Source organism: Thermobia domestica, chromosome 7 (assembly GCF_964235325.1).
Source record: "Thermobia domestica chromosome 7, izTheDome1.hap1.1, whole genome shotgun sequence".
Taxonomy (NCBI): Eukaryota; Metazoa; Arthropoda; class Insecta; order Zygentoma; family Lepismatidae; genus Thermobia; species Thermobia domestica.
This window is the reverse complement of record NC_137460.1, coordinates 145,848,792-145,871,772: the sequence shown is the minus strand read 5'-3', so window position 1 is coordinate 145,871,772 and position 22,981 is coordinate 145,848,792. Positions and strand designations below refer to the sequence as shown.

The 22,981-nt window shown below is 36.7% G+C and overlaps 1 protein-coding gene across 1 annotated transcript in view; it reads right to left on the bottom strand.

Annotated features, from left to right (window-relative positions):
• Nucleotides 1-15,216, bottom strand: part of LOC145688952 (putative palmitoyltransferase ZDHHC24) — a 38,682-nt gene extending 23,466 nt beyond the window's left edge. Inside the window, exon 1 of the mRNA XM_081763113.1 lies at nucleotides 15,120-15,216. The gene's annotated coding sequence lies outside the window, so the exon portion shown is untranslated. The remainder of the gene's footprint in view (nucleotides 1-15,119) is intronic.
• Between the last annotated feature and the right edge of the window lie 7,765 nt (nucleotides 15,217-22,981).

The following is a 22,981-nucleotide window of genomic DNA, read 5'->3' as shown; positions in this document are numbered from 1 at the left end:
AAGGTGCGTACGCTAACCGCTTAGCTACGAAGGAACTCGGTATGAAACTAGAATACCACACATTACCCCTATTACTTCACCGAAAGATTTCTGTTTTATGATTAGTTAAAATAGTATTTCTGGACACCGTAGCGAAAAATGTATTTGCATTTTCAAGCATAGTACTACTACTACGAGCAAAATAAATGATGCGTCTCTTTATTTAGAAGTTTTTTGAAACTATCTCCGTTTTCTTATATGTTCGAAATTTTGGAAGGTTTTCCCAGCAGAAAACGTTAATAACAAACCCGTTTTTAATATTTGTGTTGGATATTAGCTTAAAATAAATAAATTAGAAGCAAAAACATTAAATCGACCGAAATTACGATAATTACCTACTCTGCTAAAGTGGTAAATTTTCAAGAACGCGAGGGAATCGTGCAGCTCAACACGAAGCAACGACATCTATGTCATTGAGAGAAATGTGGATTAAATCTACAAACGAAACTTTTAACGAAACATTTCTAATATGTCTTATTACGTGTATTATATCCAAACTCCAAATATATGAATCTATGCCAAGTATTAACGTATAGAGAGAGCAAATAGTTGAAATTATCTATGGAAAAGGACGAATTGGTAGCACGATCCTAACGAAAAATCGTCTTTACCGAAGGACAGGCTTAGTTGACGTAAGGAAACAAATAGCTCAGTTATTTAGCCGGTGGGTGTAGCCGAGCGGTCTGAGGCGTTAGGCTGATGATCTTAAGGTGAAGCCCATTGGGGGTTCGAGTCCCTCTGAAGAGCAAGGGTGGAATTTTAACTGTCCTCGATATTTCTGTGCTCGTGTCCCTTTCGAGTTTAGTAGTCCTGAAAAGTGGTGAAAGTAGAAAATAAGTCAGGAAGTTTTTTTAAAAAAAGGTTATTTAAAGCAATAAGCCTGTAAACCAGCGGTAGCTGGTTCGAACCCCATAGAAGTGCAATTGTCGCTTTTATTACTATGGTTATTTTATTTATTTTTTATGCGGGAAACAATCAAATTGTAACATATGTGTAAAACTCATGACAATACCAAAAAAGAAAAAATGTCGTTGTCGCACCTGCATTAGTGTCCGTAATTTTTGTTTCCAAACAGTTTCGTAATTATTTTCCCTGTGTGTATAACGAATGTTTTCCAGTAAACGTTAATTCTAATTTGAAGAATTTAATAAAGTTTCACAATGTTTATCACTAGATAGTTTTCTGTCTACTTTTTTGGACATTTTGATAAATTTCCCTTTTAAATGTTTAATTTTCCCTAGATGTTTAATTACGGAAAAGTTTTCCAGTATATTTGTTTTAAATTGAAATTGTTTTGAATTTACCACATGAGGTAAGTAGCCCAAAGGAGGGGAACTGAAGTAGCTGATATTCTACGTAAAACCAACCTATTGTAGAATGATGATGCTTCTTACCTTCAGCACATAATCTTTACGTTAGGAGTCAGATGGAGAAAAATCCTGGTTTTTCTTCCCGTATGACCACCCATCTTAAACCTCTACATACCATGGTTCGTCTTACACAATTTCGGTGCTCCAAAGACATTCATATAATAATAATAATAATAATAATAATAATAATAATAATAATAATAATAATAATAATAATAATAATAATAATAATAATAATAATCCTGAATATGCCATCCTTACCTAATGTAGTAACCTTAGACATCTTAGTTTAAAATGCTTTCTTTAGTAATAATTTGAGCAACCATGTGGAAGGCGGCACGATGTTTTTTTGCCCCTCTCATTTCAGTACCCTCCCAACAGACAAGGACAACGTTACTGACAAACAAGGACAACGTTACGTAATTTCTGATAAGCAGGGCAGACAAAATGAATAAGAAATATATTTATAGCATGCTCTCCCCATCATGATTGGAATATCACGTAGCATTTTTATTCTACCGAAGATGGCCCTGTGCGGTTTGGGGTAGGTAACTAAAGAGATACCTAATACATAGCGCCCCTTCATTGTAATATTACCACTTCTTTATTTGTTCGAGGGAGCTCCTACACAACCAAGGGTGACAAAAAGAATAGGAAAAGCGTCTATTGATTCTAGTGGCTGATCCAGCACGGACTCCTGGGGGGGGGGCAATGAAGTGAAGGATTCTTTTGATGATGTGAAGCTGTCACAAATTACCACTTAACTAAACTAAACATAATAGTGTGGTTAACCGGAATCCAGTCAGTTCAAATTGATGTAAAAGTTTAAGTTTTTACTTCATATTAAAGGTTTGGTTCAAATGAGAATTTCAGTCCGAGTGGTCAATGATCAAATCTCGGGGGGAGGGGGTCTTCGGTGTAGAGGCTATGACCCCCTGATAGGAAAAGGCAAAAATATTAAAATTTTTAAAACTTTCGAAGTTTTCGTCTATTTTAAAGGAATTTTTGGCTTCATATTAAAATGTTTGTTCCAAATGACAATTCCAGTCCGAGTAACAATGATCAAATCTCGAGGGACTCTGCAATGTAGGAAAAATAATGACGTCTATATCGTGATCCTGTTGGTGACATCACGAGTCATGGCGTAAATATAGCACAAAGTAAACGCCAAGTGCTGTCTTTTCTCGTAGCTGAGTGAGCTAGCGCAACATGCTAGTAAGGAAGATTGGTTTTGGCGTGGGTTAAAACCCTGCATAAGGAGAGTTATTTTTAATACTTTTAAAAAGTTTATAACACTTCCTTCGTTAAAAAAGATTAAAAATAATATTCAAAAAGTGATTTAACGATTAGTTTTTAAAATTTTCATTAAAATAAGTTTGCCCTTGTACTATACAGATCCATAGCAAAAGTTAGTAGTAAAAGTAGTAGTAGTAGTAATAGTAGTAGGAACGGGTTAGAATGCAATCCAGCATTCATTTGTTTCCGTGTGATATTGCCAAACGTAACTCGCTTACAATGCCTTCTGGCTAGGCCTTAGAGTGTTTCGAAAATATGCTTGTGTTCGGGATGAAGTTCCAAGGTTCAGCATTGACTAGGAGTTTTTGCTATTAATATCCCTCCTAACAATATTAACAGTGGACAAAAGTTAGACCGTGTTGAAGCTTTTTGGTCCTAATTTAGTTATTTTACTTTATTATTTAACGAATATATTGAAAATACATTTGTCAGCAGGCACATATGCAGGAATTTATTTCGGGAGGGGTCCAAAGCTATCTGGGGGTCCGACTTCAATATTAGGATAAATTGTAATAAAATTTTTAAAAATAATACCCAAAATTAGGTTAAATTTACAGAAAAGTTGGGATTTAAGAGGGGGTCCGGGCCCCCTGAAACCACCCCTAAATGCGTCCTTGTTTGTCAGTAATGTTTCCTCATCTTGAAACCCTCAGAAACTTTGAATATATAAAGGAAAACGAGTTATTTTCGAGTATGTATACTTGTCGCGAAATTATTACACATATTACGCAAAGACTCTTAATATATGAATCTATACATTTATTTATATAGATAAAGCAAACAGGGGAAATTACCTATCGAAAGAATAAATTAACAGCACGATCATAATGAAAAGCATGCCTCGTAATATAACAGACTTCTTTGCGTAAGAAATCGAAACTCAGTTGGCCAGAGCAACTAGTCTGAACGAATTAGGTTGTTAGTTCGAGCCTAATACGAGTAAGAGTTTTTATTACTATTGTTTTTCTCTTTTTTATGTGAGGAAATATCAAATTGTGACATCGCGATATCAAATGTATTTAGTTAGGTAACTTTGTCTTAGCTAAACTTTAAATATCAGTAACCGTCGAAATTATTTCACTAACCATTTACTGAACATCTCAAACACGTCAAACCAGTGGCATAACATGAAGGTTAACCTCACGTCCGCAGCCCTTAGTTATGCGTCCATACTTTCAGGGGTGGACCAAGCCGGGCAACCCGGGTGACTGCCCGGGGCGACAGATTCAGAGGGGCGCCAAAACGAGATTCAAAAAGTAAATTTTATAATGTGTTTCCTACTGACTTTTTTGGTTTATATTCTTGTAAAGTAGCGGCAATTACATAATCTTTTTCCATTTCACCATGGAAGAAGAAAGTTTCACAGCACTAAGGGAACTGTATCGACAAATGGGAAGATGGCATGTAGAATAAAGAGTGGAGGGGGAGTAAGTATTGTTTGTTTCTTTGCTTGAGTTTAGCATTCCACGGTTATGCTTTGATGGCCAAATGAGGTGTAGATACTGATTATAGTGAAATGCGAACCACGTTTATCGTTCAACAGTTACCCACCGGGAATTGGACCCGGGACCACAGAAGGCAGGCGTGCTAGCCACTAGACCTAGCTAGGGGGCGGTGTTCGTATTGTTTATAGCAAGCCATATTCTTTGTGAAGTTTTCCTAGGTAATGAATGTCTTTTTGAAAAATGGGTTTAAACTATTAAAAACACTAGGATAAAATGTAAAATATAGGCCAGTACTGGAGGGGAGGGCGCCAAAAAGTCACTTTGCCCAGGTGAAAATTTGGCCTGGTCCGCCCCTGCGTACTTTCTCTATATTTTTTGGCTTTGCAGCTTGTGCGGTCCCCACGACACAGGGTTGTGGGAGCGCTATTTACGCCAATGCTTCGAACGTAATTCAATAACTGTTTCAGAAATTCTACCATCAGCGTGGAAATGGGTATATACATTTTTCTAATAGTCCTATAGAACTTTCACCCAGAACACCAGATGCAATATTTCAGAATGGGCTCTGGCTAAGTATAAGGAGGATCTGATGAGATCTAAGTAAGTTCCTTTCAGAAAGTTTGCTATTTCTTTAACGGTGTTGTAAATAAACATACTCATCGTTATTAGCCCGACACCAAACCATCCTGGACAAATCCGTCTAGAGCAACGATCGGCAAAAGTTTATTCTGGCTAATTTTATAAGCGACTCAAGGGTGAAACACTTGTCAACGAAAGCAATGCTGTGTATACACTGCCATGCTTCTGACAAAATATAAAGTACTTTGTAATATTTAGACACTTTTCCTATTCTTTTCTTCAACCTTGGTTGTGTAGGGAGCCCTCGAACAAATAAAGAAGCGGTAATATTACAGCCAACGGGCGCTATAAATATATTACGTATTTCTTTTATTACTTAACCATCAGAAATTAAATTCTTTCTTTTCGGGAGGGTGCTGAAAATAGAGGGGTAAAATAAAACGTGCCCCTCCTACATTTTAAATTTTGCTACGTGGTTGCTCAAATTATTACTAAAGGAAGCACTTTAAACTAAGATGTCTAAGGTTACTACATTGTGTAAGGGTGGCATATTCAGGAATAATAATAATAATAATAATAATATTATTATTATTATTATTATTATTATTATTATTATTATTATTATTATTATTATTATTATTAAATATGAATGTCTTTGGAGACCCGAAATTATGTGACACGAATCATTACATGTAGAGCGTTAAGATGAGTGGTCATAGGGGAGGAAAAACAGGATTTTTCTGTCTGACCCTCTAACGTAAAGATTATGTGTTGAAGGTAATAAGCATTATCCATCTATAATTGGTTGCTTTTACGTAGAATATCAGTTACTTGAGTTCTCCTCCTTTGGGCTACTTACCTCATGTGGTAAATTCAAAACAATTTCAATTTAAAACAAATACATTGTAAAACTTTTCCGTAATTATATTATATATAAATTAAACATTTAATTTATAATATATAAATTAAACATTTAATAGGGAAATCTGTCCAAAAAAGTAGACAGAAGACTATCTAGTGATAAACATTGTGAAACTTTATAAAATTCTCCAAATTAGAATTAATCTTTACTGGAAACACATTCGTTATGCACGAGTGAGCATGTAGTGAGCAGTAAGCACAGGGGAAATTATTACGTAACTGTTTGGAAACAAAAATTACGGACGCTAATGCAAGTGCGACAACGACACTTTTTTCTTTTTTTTTTTTTGGTATCGTCATGAGTTTTACACATATGCTACAATTTGATTCTTTCTCACATAACAAATAAATAAAATAACCATAGTAATAAAAATGATAATTGTACTTCTATGGGAGTCGAACCAACTAACTCCAGCAGACAGACTTGTAACTTTAACTAACTGAGCTATTTGCTTTCTTACGTCAACTAAACCTGTTCTACGGTAAAGATGATTTTTCATTACGATCGTGCTACCAATTCGTCCTTTTCCATAGGTAATTTCCACTTTTTTGCTCTATCTATACGTTGATACTTAGTATAGATTCATATATTTGGAGTTCGCAGATAATGCATGTAATAAGACATATTAAAAATATTTCCTTAAAATTTTCGTTTGTAGATTTAATCCACATTTCTCTCAATGACATAGATGTCGTTACTTCGTGTTGAACTGCACAATTCCCTCGCGTTCTTGAAAATTTCCCACTTTACCAGAGTTGGTAATTCTCGTAACTTCGGTCGATTTAATGTTTTTTGCTTCTAATTTATTTATTTTAAGCTAATATCTAACACAAATATTAAAAACGGGTTTGTAATTAACGCCTCCTGCTGAGGAACTAACTAACTCTATGGCCTATGGAACCCGAAGGTTCAATGCCGCGTTCACAAAAGCTCTCCACAGACTTCTATCCTTAGCTAATTGGATCCAGTTTCTACTTTGTCTTCCTATCTCTGAGAGATCCATCTTAATATTGTCCTCCCATCTGCGCCTAAGTCTTCCTAATGGTCGTTTTCCGATGGGTCTTCCAGTGAAGACTTTGAAAGCCTTTCTACTTTCTTCCATTCTAGCTACATGACCTGCCCACCTAAGCTTCCTAGACTTGACGACCCTAACAATGTTGGGTAAACCGTATAAATTATGTAGTTCCTCGTTATGAAGTTTCCGCCATTCCTCATTCCCGTTCCTCTTGGGTCCGAATATTCTTCTCAGGATTTTGTTCTCAAATACTTTTAGTCTCTGTTCTTCCCTCAGAGTAAGCGACCATGTTTCGCAACCGTACAGAACAACAGGCATGATTATCGTTTTATATATTTTAAGCTTCAAATTCTTCGACAGAATTCACGACGGCAAGAGATTTTCAACCAAATAGTAACACGAATTCCCTGCTTTTAGTCGACATTTAATTTCTTCGTGAATATGTTTTTCGTCTGTTAATATCGATCATAAATATTTGAAAGTATCCCCTTTATCAAAAGTATTATTTAATATTTTAACGCATCCACAATTTGCCGTATTACGGTCCCCACGCACTTCCATGTTTTTAGTTTTCTCTGCATTTACTTCTAAAACCATGTCCCTGCAAGCGTTTAATAAGATCCCTGCATTTCTTTCTATTGTTCTCCTATCATTCCCTATTAAATTTACATCATCAGCATATGCCATAACCTGCTTAACACCGTTTAACTTTAGGCCCTGGTTGCTATCTTTGATTTTCCTTATAGCGTATTCCAGAACAAAGTTAAATAATAATGGCGACAACGCATCTCCTTGTTTCAGGCCATTTTCGACGTGAAAGCTCGTGGACATTCACAAAAGCCTGCTGAGGAAACCTTCCGAAATTTCGAACATATAAAGAAAACGGAGATATTTTCAAAAAACTTCAAAATAAAGAGACGCGTCATTTATTTTGCTCATAGTTGTACCTCTGACACTTTAATCACCATATGTTTGTATACGAAGATGACACTATGGATGTGCTAGCACTACCAAAGTTCAAATAGATTTCTAAGTTAATATCAAATTGAAACTACACGCCCCAAATGAGAATACATGTTTTGTGCTTTATATGTATAGTTCAATGATACCAAATACAACCCCCTATCCCCACCACTTCAGCGATAGGGGGTAACTCGAAAATTTCAAAGTGGGACTCCCATTTCTTATGGCACATTTGGATTCTCCAGAAAAAGTGACTGATTTCACCCAGAATTGAAACAATTCCTGCACGGATGGCACTTTAATCGATACGGGAAAAGGAGGGCTACCAAATCGCTATGAAAATGTGGTTTGCCAGACCCGTCCTCTGTGCTCATACGGTTAGCATACTGGACTGCGGAGTTAGAGATCCTGATTTCAATTCCTAGTAACCCTAGGGGAACACGAAATGAATACCTAACAAATAGAAACTATTTTCATGAATATATGCATCATATAAAAATCCCTTACTTGTCCCGCGTTCCGACCGGGCACTCGTTGGGACACATGTTACTCCGATTCATCGATTTTCAAAGTTGATTAATATTTTACTGGGCCATATTTACAAAGGAATAAATTATTCACTTACACACACAGTTTTATGTATATAACTAATTTAACCAAGGCAACCGGAATAGATAACATACCAACCGAATTCATTAAAAATATGGGAGACAAGGGACAAAAGAATTGTTCCGACTATACAATGAAATATATGAAACAGGAGAGTGGCCAAAAGACTTTCTGAAGACGATCGACCGATTTACCGATGGCTAAGAAATCGAACCCAAAGAGATGCAAGGATTATAGAACTACCGTAAACACGCGCGTAATTTTCGCCCTCGCATAATTTTCGCATCCCAATTTTTGAAGGGCACTTTCTGTATATTTTATTTTCCTCGCGTAATTTGTGCACGCGGAAACTTTTTGTGAAACAGCATTTTTCCAGGAATCAATTACGGTAGCTAATGATTGGCAACGCAGAAAAGCCATTGTTGTAAGGTAAGAAATCACACGACTTCTTAATCAATTTTTTAATGTTATTTTTCTACAAATTTAGAATTAGTTCTTTGTTGTCAATTCTTGCTACAAAGAAAATGTGTACCGGTATTTTCGTGTTACTTTGACAAAAGCAAGTGTACGACCAGCACACTTCAACACATAGCTCTGAAGATGTTGCCGCTGTATGGTAACGAAAGCTCAGCACAGCAACACTCACTCTGGCAGCAATCCCGAGAACATTGGATTAATAGTAGACGCCAGCAAAGCTTCAAGATCATAAGCATCACCTGCTTTTCTACTTTTTCTCAGCACCATATATACTTTCATCCTGCGCACTGGATATTTTTCCAATCGACTGGAAATACTCAAAAGTTCTTCTATTTCCCAAATCTAAGAAACCTCCATCTGACGTACAGTCGTATCGCCCTATTCATCTCACCAGTTGCGTTTGCAAAATATTGGAACGCATTCTAGTCCGCCGCATGCACGCTCATCTTGCAACTCATAACCTACTTCCTATTCATCAAGCCGGTTTTCGACCTTATTTTAGTACGCTGGATCAGTTATTACGACTATCTACGGCTGTTTACAATCAATACAACACAGGTTTTCCTTCTTGTTTGGTAGCCTTTGATCTAGAAATAGCTTTTGACACAGTCTGGCACCCTGGTTTACTATTCAAACTTCCTAACTTTTTTCTACCACCCTCATATATCAGATTCATCTATTCTTTCTTATTAGGGCGGCTATCATGTATATCTCTATTAACGGAACACTTTCTCATCCAATCTTCCTCCAATCTGGCGTTCCTCAAGGCTCGTCACTGTCTCCTCTACTATACCTATTGTATGTTGCCGACTTCGTTGTTCTAACTTACGTCGATACTTCCTCACAGCACTTCATGACTCTTTATCATTTGCAACTCCATGATGCTATAGTGAATCCGGAAACCTTTCACACCTACGAACCACGTGAACTTTCATCATTCATTTACCCATCATGTGCACCGTAACTACCTATTAACATGGGCTTCCTCAGTCTTCATCAGTTCCTGAATCGCTCCAGGAACAGAAGATAACTTGCATTCGTGAGTACTAACAAATCCCTGTGGTGTGGCTTTCAGAACACTACATTTCATCTTTATCTATTTTTCTGCCCACTGCACCCTGCACTATATTCATTCCAGTTTTACATTCGTCATAACTCAGCACGGCGTGCTGATAAATGTATTTTTTCTACAATATTACTGTTGCACACTTGGCCTCCCATTGTATTATGCTTGTATCTCATTATGTTATTTCTCACCCTTCAATCACCCCCTCTGTATCAGTGTTGGGCAAATTTCAATTGAATTAACAATTAACAATTAATCTGTAAATTTAATTAATAACTGCAATTAACTATTGAAGTAAGTAATGGTTAATTGTTCATTGCAGTTGGCCATTAATAATGGAGAATCAATTGCAATTAATCAATCGATTGAAAGTAATTGCAGTGGAAAGTAATTGCAATTGAATTCAGTCATTCAATTGCAATTGATATTAATTGGCAATTAATTCAATTGCAATTGATTTCCACAGCAATTACTTTCAATTGATTGATCAATTGCAATTGATTTTCACTGATTAATTTTCAACAGTGTAGTTCAGAGAGGGCGTGGGGCAATGAAAACATTAGCCACGACCAATTGACTCACCACCTATTGTGACCCACAACCCACCGTGACCCACTCTGACCCACTACCCACCATGAACCAGTCTCACCCACTGTGACCCACAGTCCCACCAAAACCCATTGTCATTAGTGATAGGTCTTTGTCTTGCACATCCAGTCTTGGTCTTGGTCTTGCACTGGAATCCTTGGCCTTGGTCTTGGTCTTGGTCTTGCACGCAAGAGTCTTGCAAGTCTTGCATTTAAGAAATCTTATGCTTTTCATACGTAAATTTTACTCTGGATATGAGGGATAATAAACTCTACAATGCGCCAATAATAATGTATGTTTCTAAATATAATATAGATTAACTTCGTGTAGGTATAATGATAGTGCACAACATAAGTGATGACCATTATTTTTTTTAATGGGTGCCCACGCTTCACTGCTTATAAGATATGCCCAAATGACAACGTTTCTTAAGCTTTCGATATTTTTTAACAGGCCCAACACTCCACTTGTTCCCAAACTGGGGAGGCTATCGTTTAGACGCATGAAAGAAAAACAAGACGGCACAGATTATTGAAATACCATGAATTGCAAAATTATTTTTACACTCTAAAGGTGTCAGATCTTACATTTCAACCACAATTAGCTAATCCTTGTATTAAATATTGAGATTTCGTTTTACTGATTCCAATATGTACTCTATGGAACAGAAACATTGACATTACGCAAAACGGATGAAAAAATTGCAGGCTTTCGAAAAATGGGCATCTAGAGAAAAGAAGAGAATTAGCTGTGTTGAACGGAAGACAAATGAGAAGATGTTAGAAATATTAGCAGTAGAGGAGAAAAGAAGAATTTTAGATATTGTTAAGAGGAGGAAGAGGAACTGATTAGGATATTGGCTGAGGAGGAAGAGGAACTTATTAGGATATTGGCTGAGGAGGAACTGTATTATGAGGGACGTGCTAGAGGATATTGTGAAAGGAAAGAGGAGGAGTGAGCGAAGGAGACTAGTTGAAGGAAGGTATTTAAACAGGAATTGCTACTTCAAGACGAAGAGACTAGCTGAGGACCACCGAACGTCGAACCTTCTCAGTTGCAGCAAGTAACCTGTCAATAATGACAGAATAACTATTATGATGATCATATGTTTAGCAGTATTGACCAAAAAAGTGAGAGAGAATTAAAATAATAATGATTATAATAAAAACTCTTAATATTTTAGAATAATTTGAGTGAAAAGTGAAAACGACTCAATTGTCTCTCTTTTGTGTAAACTCAATTTATATAAATGCTCTTGACCTGTATTAGAAATACAAAATAACAGTATCAAACTCCGAGTTATTTGAAGTCTTACTTCTGAATATGGATTACTAGCATCAATTACCCACTTCGTTGGGTTAAACTAATAATAATAATAATAATAATAATAATAATAATAATAATAATAATAATAATAATAATAATAATAATAATAATAATATTTCGTTAGTCAGTCAATTTTTACTATTAGTAAAGCGCTGTCTGATATCGGTCATTTTCGATTATTTTTATATTTCTCTCCCGTCCTCCTTCCCCAAGTTGTGGGGCTGAATTTGGATTTAATTAAACGGCATCAGAAGTTTCACTCTTCGTCTCAGAGACCCCGAAAACTATGGATTTGTCACTAATATCGGTCATTTTCAATAAACTTATATATTTTCTCCTCCCCCATGTTGCGAGGCACGGCATTGGAAATGTCATTGTTCATCGCAATTACCTCGAAAATCATAAGTTCGACATTGATAATGGTCATTTTTTAAAATCATTTTTATATATCTCGTTTCTTCCCCAAGTTGTGGTATTGAATTTACATTTAAACGGGATCGGAAGAATCACTGTTCACCTTAGCGACGCCGAAAACTTTGGATTCGACACTAGTATTTGGTCATTTTTTATCACTACCTAGGTATTATGTGTCATTTTCGATCATTTTTATATGTCTTCCCTTCCCAACGCCAAGCTCCGGGGCTGAATTTGGATTTAAACAGCATCAGAAGTGTCACTGTTTATCTCAGCGACGCAAAACTATAGATTCCATTTTAATATCGGTCATTTTCGATCATTTTTAAATATATTTCCCCTCGCCCTCTCCTAAACTGCACCGTCAAAGTGATATGATAGAAACCATCGCAGGTCCGATCCTCATCTATGTTGAAAATTTGATTGAGATCGATCAGCTGGTTCAAGAGTAATGAAGTCACAAAGACAGTCTTATATTTTATTTTTTTTTTAAACATATGTTCTCCCTCTCCCTCCACTACGTTGCACCGTCAAAGTAAAATGATAAAAATCGCTCCAGGCCTGAACTTCATCTATGTTGAAGATTTGATTAAGATCGGTCGGGTGTTTCAAAAGTTATTAAGTTTTATTTATTTGATATATACCTCCCCCTCCCCTCCTCCTCCCGTAGATTCTACCATCAAATTGAAACAAACTCTAAAACACTTTCCAGGACTGAACCTCATCATGTTAAAAATTTGATTGAGATCGGTTCAAGAGTTATAAAGTTACTTAGTCACTTTTATTTTTATTTATATTGATTTTTGTACATCTACTCCTCCTCCTTCGCCCTTACGTTGTTCCGTCAAAGCGAACTGAGCAATAACATTCCAGGCTTGAATCTTGAAATGATGAAAACACTTTCAGACCTCATCTATGTTGAAAATTTGATCGAGATCGGTCGGGTGATTCAAAAGATTAGGAGTCACAAAAATAGTCACTTTCAATTTTATAATATAGATAGTATAATGTTATATCCAGGCCCGTGGCCACAGAGGTTTCTGGGGGGCACCAATATGTTAGGGGGGAAAGTCATTAAAATTTTCCTTTAAAATATCTTTTGATTTTTGTACTTATGTCTGGAGGGGTCATGAAAAGTTTAGGGGGGCCAGGCCTCCTAGCCCCCTCTGGCAAGGACGCCGATCATGGGGTACCAAGGGGGCCCAGGGCCCCCAAAGCTGATGTGGGCCCCCTTATTTTATTTAAGAATATATCATATTTGGCAAAATTTGAATGCAATTTGTCTTAAGATCCTCATATATGGCTTCTGCATCTGAATGGGTCCCCCCAAATTTACATAGAAATCGGCGCCCTTGCCCTCTGGTTGCGGGTCTGGTTATATCGTTCAATCCTCGATGTGCCGTGTACCTAAGGAGACTAAAAGTTATATTAATAAACAATTATTCAACCTATGAGCATCCTCACATGAAATCAAACTTGCGGTCATATGCACTAAGTTTTTGCCAATGTCATGAAAATGTTATTTTGAAATTAATTTTATGAGCACACATTAAAAATTTCCAACGGATACTTGAGTCTCGGAGCCAACACCATACCCATGTAGTCGACACCTATGGTGTACGGTATTACCGATGTTCATTACTACATTTCTCTTTAGTTTTGGAAGAAGAGCACCACTAATATGCTTTGAAATGAAATGAAGTATCTAGTTTAACGTTCTACGATTATGCACCAAGGCTAAGGGAGACGGTAATGATGATAAATGACTGAAATGGTAGAATGAAGAAAGTGGGAGGAAACGGAAAAACTCCGAGAAAATCCACGTACACACTGTTTGTCCACCAAAAAAGCTCACATGGCGCAAGATGACACATGTGTGGCTTTAAAACGAGCAATATCTACAGAAAACGCGAAAAACCAATTCAGAAAACAACATACTGTAACTATATGCTACAGGGGCATATCGACTCACACGGATTGCATAACCTACTGGGAACACATCCACTCCAGCAGCATTTTTACTGAAGCCAAGAAATTCATCTCCTTCTTTTTTGCATTCTATATAAAAATGCAAGTAGGGCTGGTACTTGTGCAAGACTCTTGCGCAATGTCTTGGTCTTGGTCTTGGTCTTGGTCTGGCACCCCTTGGTCTTGATCTTGGTCTTGCATCTTTATTCCTGGTCTTGGTCTTGCATGCAAGACTCTTGCAAAAACTGCAAGACCAAGACTCTTGCGCTCATCACTTGAAAAGATCAAGTGTTTTCATCAGATTAAACTCACAAACGTAATTTAGTAATTTTGGCGAATACTGTCATGTACAGAATACAGCCAGCATAAACGAGCTAAGAATGCCGAGGGGATGCATGTTTGCTCGTAAAGCAATTTTATAAGACGTCTTTTCATTTTTAAAGTTATTCTTTTGTAGTAACACTGTAAATATTTTCACTCCATACAATTAATTGAAGGGAACGAAGAGAGAAAATTAGCTGCAGCTGAGGGAGCTTTCCCTTGTCATACTGTTGTTCATAACCAGAGCTATAGTTCATATTCTAAAGAAAAATTTTCGGGACAGGGGACGGCTTCAAAGGTATCCTGTATACACATGAAAAAAAAAATATGGTTTGTTTACTTATACCACAACGATATGTGATATCCAGATATACTACAATAGCCACACCAGCGTTGTAAAGTATTACCTTTGAAGTTATTTTTAGTATTGTCTTTTTGCTCGTGCCGTATCGTCATGTATAGAATACATAACAAGAATCTGTTTTCACATGAAACAAGCATAATACGAATAAAACAGAGAAACAAGAAAGCAGCAATTTCGATTACTAAGAAATATTTCGAATTAGTAGTTATGCATTTTAGATGTTATTAGTTTCATGGCTATGCAAGTGTATAGGAAAAGAAGAAAGCAATGCTTCCTCAAGACTTAACTCTACATGTCTAATATCTTCATGATTAAGACAGTTTTCAGAAAACGAAAATAAAATAAAATTAATACTACCTTGAAAAGACCACTAATCACAACTTTTTAAAAGAGAATTTTACCGACTCTTTAATCTTACGGTCAGCAGTGTTATATCTCTAAATCGATTTTCTTGTGTTTGTTTTCTATCCGGTACAGACCAAAGATCAAGTTCCTCTAGTATATTTCATTAGAGTTACTTTCGGTGCAGCTATATAATATGCCGTTGAAATCATTGATATGTTTCAACATCAAAATTTATATTCATAAACTGATGATTCATTTGAAAATAGTTCAAAATTGATGTTCCTCTAAGAAATACATAGACAACAGAAACAAACAATAGTAAATTAAAGTAAATATAAAGTTAACAAACAGAACGTTAAAAGTAAACACCAGAACTATAATGGTGAAGTATAACAAACTGTACGATAGATGAAGGAAAAAACTGCGTGCTACACGTATTTTCAGCCAACCGACTGATCATGGACTTCAATAAAATACTTTGATTTAATTTGAATTCCGTTAAAAAAAAAATTGAATAAAATTGATAATAAACAAAAAGTGCTTTAAATATATGCATAAAACACACATAATACATACATACATACATATATACATTCACCGGGCACATCACAAGAGATGTCAAAGTGTCCGCGATGGACAGCAATGCATATAAAACAATGCCAGTTCATAGATTGGTGAACCCGTTCGAATATACCTCTGTCATGGGAAACAGTTATGGATACGCTGTTCCAAGTCGTTAATATCGTTGACTAGAGTAATATATACCACAATTATAGTGTATCTCCAGATAAAAATCCTGTGGATTCAGCTCCGGAGACCGGGAAGGCCGTGCACTCGTCTGTCACGTCCGATCCAACGTGTTGAAATGTTCTTGTTGAACCATCAGTAGCGAACATTCACACTGAAGTGTGCGGGATGTATACATATGGCGGATGGCCAGTTGAAAATTTTCCAATAATTTGGGCACTGTATTTTACAGGAATCTCAAATACGGGGTGTCCAATATACAATGCAACTAGGAGTTTGAGATAGTAGAACTTTTGAACCTGAAGTGATACACAAATAATAGTTATACCAAAATGAAGCCATGTTCATGCATATGTTTTTAAACTAGGAAGCAACGATTTAAGTACACAAGGAACCACACAGTGTTGCCAGATGTAACCGAAGGTGTAAATCTTTTTTTTTTTTTTTTGCAAAACATGTAAATTGACTCATAACTCATTTGTATGGATGTTCTGTCGTTAATTTTCAGTTTGTTTAGCTGCAGTAGCTTGGAAACTATGGAGCAGAAAAAAATGTTTCATTTCCACTGATAACTAATCGGACGAGGCTTCTGTAAGGAGGAACTAGGGAAATTGTAGTTTTCATAAATTAACACTCTGAACTGGAAACTCTGCTGATGTTTCAGTACATCAAAAGGTATGTTAAGGATCTGTCTACATTATGCAATTCCTGGAAACAATGAGAAACGAACTTTGAAATTATAATGATAAAATGTTTACTTACATGCACCCGGCAAAACTGCTACACATTTCTATGGGGCTATTTAAAGCAAGAGGTATACAAGAATAATTCTAGACCTCTAACAATTCTAGACCTACCTTCTATAACTATTCAAGACCTGGAAACGAACGTTCACAGTGCCATTAAGAACATTAACACTTCTAATCTTCATAAAGTAGCTGCCAACCTGGTGAAACGTGTGAACTAGTGTTTGAATCAAACCAGGGGACACTCCCAGCATCTACTGTAGAGCTGGTAACTCATTTCTGATTTCTTGTTTTTCATTCTTTTCAGGAATTGCATAATGTAGACTGATCCTTAACACACATTTTGATGCACTGAAACATAAGCAAAGTTGCCAATTCAGAGTGTTAATTTATGAAAACTACTATTCCCTAGTTCTCCATTACAGAGGCTTCATCCGATTAGGTATCGGTGGAAATGAAAAATTCTTTTTCTGCTCCATAGTCTCCAAGCTATACGACAGAACATCCATACGTATGAGTTATGAGTCAATTTACATGTTTTGCAAAAAAATTGATTTACACCTTCGGTTACATCTGGCAACACTGTGTGGTTCCTTGTGTACTACAATCGTTGCTTTCTAGTTTAAAATATATCCATGAACAAGGCTTTATTTTGGTATAACCATTATTCGTGTATCACTTCACGTTCAAAAGTTCTACTATCCCTAATTCCGGGTTGCATTGTACATTGGACACCCTCCATTCAATTTTTGGGGTAGCATGTTTGGGCTAATCAATTGATCATGACCAATACGACAGCATATTTGAGTTGAAATTGGTGTTGGTGCTGAGTAACAACCGTACCATATCCCATGCCGTAAACGTCACCAACAACTAGTGTCCCACTTGCCGGTAAATATCGATCGCCCATATAGCGATGCGTCGAAGAAATTCCCCTACTATGCCACTGGCGGCCGGTTTCGTCAGGTCGAAATAGATATCTTGAGTCGGGGTGTTGAAGTTACCACCGCGTAGCAGCGAGGACTTCATTTAGGTCTACGCTCCTTCGATTAGTCGCGGAGAATCGGAAAGGGCCCGAAACGAACTGTCTCCAATCATGTGCATGCTGTTATTATTATATATGTTTTCTTAACGAGCTCCGGGTGTCAAGAACGACCCCTGCCTCTACATCATGAATTGAAAAATCTTGAGATGAGTGTGCATAATTGTATGAATTTAGATGTCAACTGTCGCCGATCATTGGAAAGTGAATATGGGAGAACTATGAAATATAGGAAATAGAAGCTCGTCATTTTTTAAATATAGAATTATATGGTGAACGCGTTTTATCTTATCCCAAACGGTAGTTGTCGAATATACATGCTAAAATAGCACTTTTATTAGCGAAAAACACCTCCATGATTTACTCCTCTACATTCCAGGCTTTCTCCATCGCCTCTGTGGCAAAATCAGAAGAACACATGCCTAGTATTCATAAGGTTGATGGTTCGTGCCCAGCCGGTGTACTTTTCATTTTTTATCGTGTGTATTAGCCTCACCTTCATGTAAACAAATCACGCATATAGGTGATTTAACATATTTTGTGGTAGTAATTTTTTCGTTTATTGGCGTTCCGTTTCGTCTCTGTCGTTGGTGGCCCTCTGGTGGTAAAATTTCCAAAAGGAAACGGGGGCAATGCGAATCGTCGCTGCGGTACCGCCAATTTTTGGCTAGATTTCGCTAGTTGTCCATCGATGGTCTATTGACGCATGGGGTAATAATATGCATCTGCCAAGAGTGTGTGTTATGCATTTTGACGATACCATCCCGTCCAATCATGGCCTCATCAGTGAACTCTATTGATTCCTGAAACAATAAGATGGTAGTGGTCTGTTGAATGAACGATTGGACGATTGGGACGTCTATTCCCTCCCCTAGACATCTTGAACTAATATATAGGTCCGGTTAGGTGTGGGTAATATGACTTTACTGTGATTCCTGGGGGATATTTCTTGGTTGTTTGTGCGATAATCAAAGGATGGCTTTTGTGTATCCAAACATTGTCCCACGAGAGGCATATACCATTGCACTGATAAAGTAAATCTAAACCTACTTGCTATACATGGAAGTTTGGATTTATGTGCTTTCGCTCTATATTTATGTATTTCTTTCACCTATTGCATCATACACCTTCCTAGTTAGTTACTAACACATGGGTAAACACTAATACTAACAATACACTAACAAATATAGTCTATTCACAGTTTATAATTTGCAGAATTTCTCTTATCAGGACTCTTCTTTCTCTCCTGCACCATAGCTTGGTGGGCAACATGGAAATTTTAAAACTTTTGTCTCCCTTTGGAGAGCTGTTTTATGCTTTGATAAGGCCTCTTTCTCGTAACTGCATCTAGATATTCTTCCTTGGTCTCCCTCTTCCTAAGTTTCCTTCTGCATTTCCCTCTATGAACACAGTTATCCAATCACAGTGTCGAATAAGATGGCAAATCATGCTGTTTCTTCCTTTTTCTATTATCTTCATGATCTGTCGTTCTTCATTAGCTTACTCTAGTATGTCTTCATTTCTTTTCCTCTCGATCCATGATATGGGCAGCATTCTGCGTTAACATCACATTTCAGATGCCTTGAGCTTGGATACTTCAGCTTTTCTCAATGTCCTGGTCTCTGATACGTAAAGTGCCACGCTCCATACCAGAGTCTTAACAAATCCTTTTCTAAAGCCCAATGACACGTTTCTTGATGTTAGCAATGATTTTTTCTTATCGAATGCTTGTTCAACTTGCGCTATTAATAACGCCCAAGGGAAATGTTTTTGATATAAAAAATAAATAGAATAATAAATAAATGAAAAATAAAATAATGAAAATAATGATAAAAAATAATGAGTATTCTGTGTATGATGATGATCACTTTCCTTCGGACTGTGGAATACGTAAATATATCACTGAAAGTGGTCGCGAAGTATAGCGTATGAATACACTATTAGAACGAAAGATGGTTCCCACAAAGCACTTAGTCTTTAGGTAGTTGCTCCTCTACTAGGAACTGATTGATTAGAAATTGCACTATTTAGAGTGTATTAATCACTTTTAAACAAATGGTAATATGAATCAATATTTGTCACAAAATTTGCAAATTACAACATATAGTCCGGTGCTGCCTTTTTGCCTCACAATTCAGCTTGCACAGAGGTGGGCAGAAAGCTAAGCTAAGATGAATTTTTCTTCCAAATTAGATCATACGATGAGAGAAGTTGATGAGCAACCACACACACAGAAAAACTTGTGAGCGAGAGACTTAACAGCTTTTTGATTTCCAAGAATTCTGTCTTGCTGCGTGTTGATTCTAAGAAATCCTGTTGCGTATACGAGAGTTGTTTGAAGAGTATATATAACGTTAACGTTATCAGGCTCCAAAAGTCATTCGACTTTCTGAAAAAATGCAGAGTTGTGGGAAGTTTACAAGTCCACAAAACTTGTCACGCATATCGTATCAAAAATTGGAAGTAACGAAGTAAAAACTTGTGAGCGAGAGACTTAACAGTTTTTTGATTTCCAAGAATTCTGTCTTGCTGCGTGTTGATTGTAAGAAATCCTGTTGCGTATACGAGAGTTGTTTGAAGAATATATATAACGTTAACGTTATCAGGCTCCAAAAGTCATTCGACTTTCTGAAAAAATGCAGAGTTGTGGGAAGTTTACAAGTCCACAAAACTTGTCACGCATATCGTAAAAAAAATTGGAAGTACCTATTTTAGCGTGCAAGAACCTGATATGTTCTTGCCGCATTCTACTCTTCCTACTCTTGATGCAAACGACATTGTATTTGCTGCAGCGAGAATGGGAAATGAAACAGCAAGAAGTAAACAATTATCGAAAGTGAGAGAAGATTGTACAGGTAACTGATATTCCGCTTAATAATTATTTTTAATAATATTTTGTAACATGACTCACGACCAAATAGTACTCCTGAAGAGGCAAAAGGGCACTTTCGTAATTTCATAGGCAGTGTTCTCAAATACGTAAGACAGGATACACGTTGACACAACTCTAATCGATATTCTCTTTCCTCTGAATTAAATGACAAAAGGCTCTCCCATATGTACACTCATGTCTAACATGATTTTTGCATATCTATAACTGTCATCTTCTAAGAATATAATTTGATAATGATTTTGCAGGGTACTTTTAATACTGATACTATGTGTATAATCGAGAAATGTATATTTGTGGTAAATTTCATAGGAAAAGAATTATAAATACGGAAATTAGAATGAGTAAAACAAAATGTTGCTAAATGAATAATCAAGTTTTATTGTCCTCATTTCCTGCTCTTTTGACATGGAATTTGCCACATACATGACTTTGCCGATTATACACATACTAACATTATAAGAAATACTGGGCGAATTCGTTATCGAATTCTATTCCTACAACAAATATTTAGACATGTGACAGTAATTTTGGATATGAGTGTACGTCCAGTATTCAACATAAAGCCATTCCGCCAGCAACATTCTGAATTTTCACGGAGATTTTCGTAAAAGATTTTAAATTTCATTTTGGACATCCCAAACTGGATAGTTGAAAACGTGTGATTAACTTGCTATAGATATAGATAGTGCAAGGGATGCAGATATACTAAAGACAAGTGAGCAAGAAAGGCAACTTCACTTCCGAAAAGCTGAAGCCGCTCAGACCCTGATGGAACACGATTTTCCTGTTGCAAGAGAGAACTCACAGATGTTCACAATAGCTTTTGATATGCAGCAGACACTGCCTACACTATATCTATATATATATCCACTTGTGTTGTTTTCTTTTGTAGGCAACTTCGGCAATGCATGTCTGGCAAGATGATGTAGCCGAGGTTCGCGAGATGTACCCTCATGTCTAAAAGCCTATATAAAAAGTAATGATGAAGTACTTCAAGGAAGGAGGAAACTAATAGCATGGTCCGATTATTGTGGCGGCCAGAAATAACAAAAACAAAAAATATCATATATTCTGGTACAGCGAACCACAAAAGTGTCTGCCCCCTAAGTGCCCTAATTCCATTATTTGGGGTACAGGTAATTTTCAGTTGTGAGAACGCCTAGACAGATACAACCCAACTTACACGTAACTTTTCTGGGCACTGACAGCAGTTGATACTTCTCATCCAGGTGTTTATGCAGGGAAACTAGGTGACTAACGAAACAGTTCTCCATTCTAAGATGGATCTCTAAGGTTCGGATCGTGGTTTCAAAGAATACCGTATATTAATCTCAATATTGCTGTGTATGTAATGTATTATTTCTTTATATACTGTATGTTTAGAGAAATAAAAATACTGATCACGCATGAATCAGGAAATGCTTGAAAATAGCTGAAGATATCAAATCTAGAACAACTGCTGCAAATAAATGTGTAAATGATTGCCTCCATTGACATACCTTCTCCAATTCTCCTCATTCCAACATATTTTTCTTTCTGAAGGAGAGATCTTGCTTGTCACACTGAGTATGTACTGAAATTGAATCATTGGAAAAAGTTTCAACCTGACCGGAATTTGAACCCGGGTCCGCGGAATAGAAGTTCAATACTTTAACCACTTATATACTTAGTTTTTATTGTTCAAGTGCTTGTCTTCATACAAATGGTGTACAAGAAACGGACTTACTCAGGGTTTAATACAATACATTAATTCTTACATAGAAGAAAAGGAACAACGAAATGCACAACGATAATCTATAAAATTAAAGTAAAAACGAAACGATAAACATTGTACATCAATAGTAGTTACTCTCGATTTTTTTTTACGAGAAGGAAGTGCTTACTGCAACACTACTTTTAAAAACCGACTAAAATAATGCCTGTCCAAATCGGGGGAAAAGAGCTTTCGGCGAGTACCTTTTAAAAATCCAAGTTGGTGCGAGCATCCAGCAAAGGTACAGGATGATGGATATAGACAAATGTACACGCTGCAGAAAAAGGTTTGGTGTTTAGTCTGTCGGAAATATCGAAAATCCGGAAACAAAACATTTGATACTATGTACTGGTGTGGAAGTCGTCTACAACTTTGTCTTAAGAAGGACTTGGGACAGTTCCAGATAGCTCGAGCGACCACACACTGGTTGTACCAAAAGGCAAGTGTATCGTCTTTGGCGCACCGAGAACACAGTGGGTCAAGAACACGATTCAGCTAAAATAAACGAGCGCGCGTAGGGACCAACTGTTGAACTACTTGAAACCATTCAACCTGTATATATGATGATAATACCGGGGCGAAGATATTAGCTAATACCTGGGACCACATAGTCTAAGGTTATCGGTGATGAATTCGGAGAATAATCTGATCTTTAGTAAACGAGAGAAGGAAGCTATACAAAGTACGCGAAGT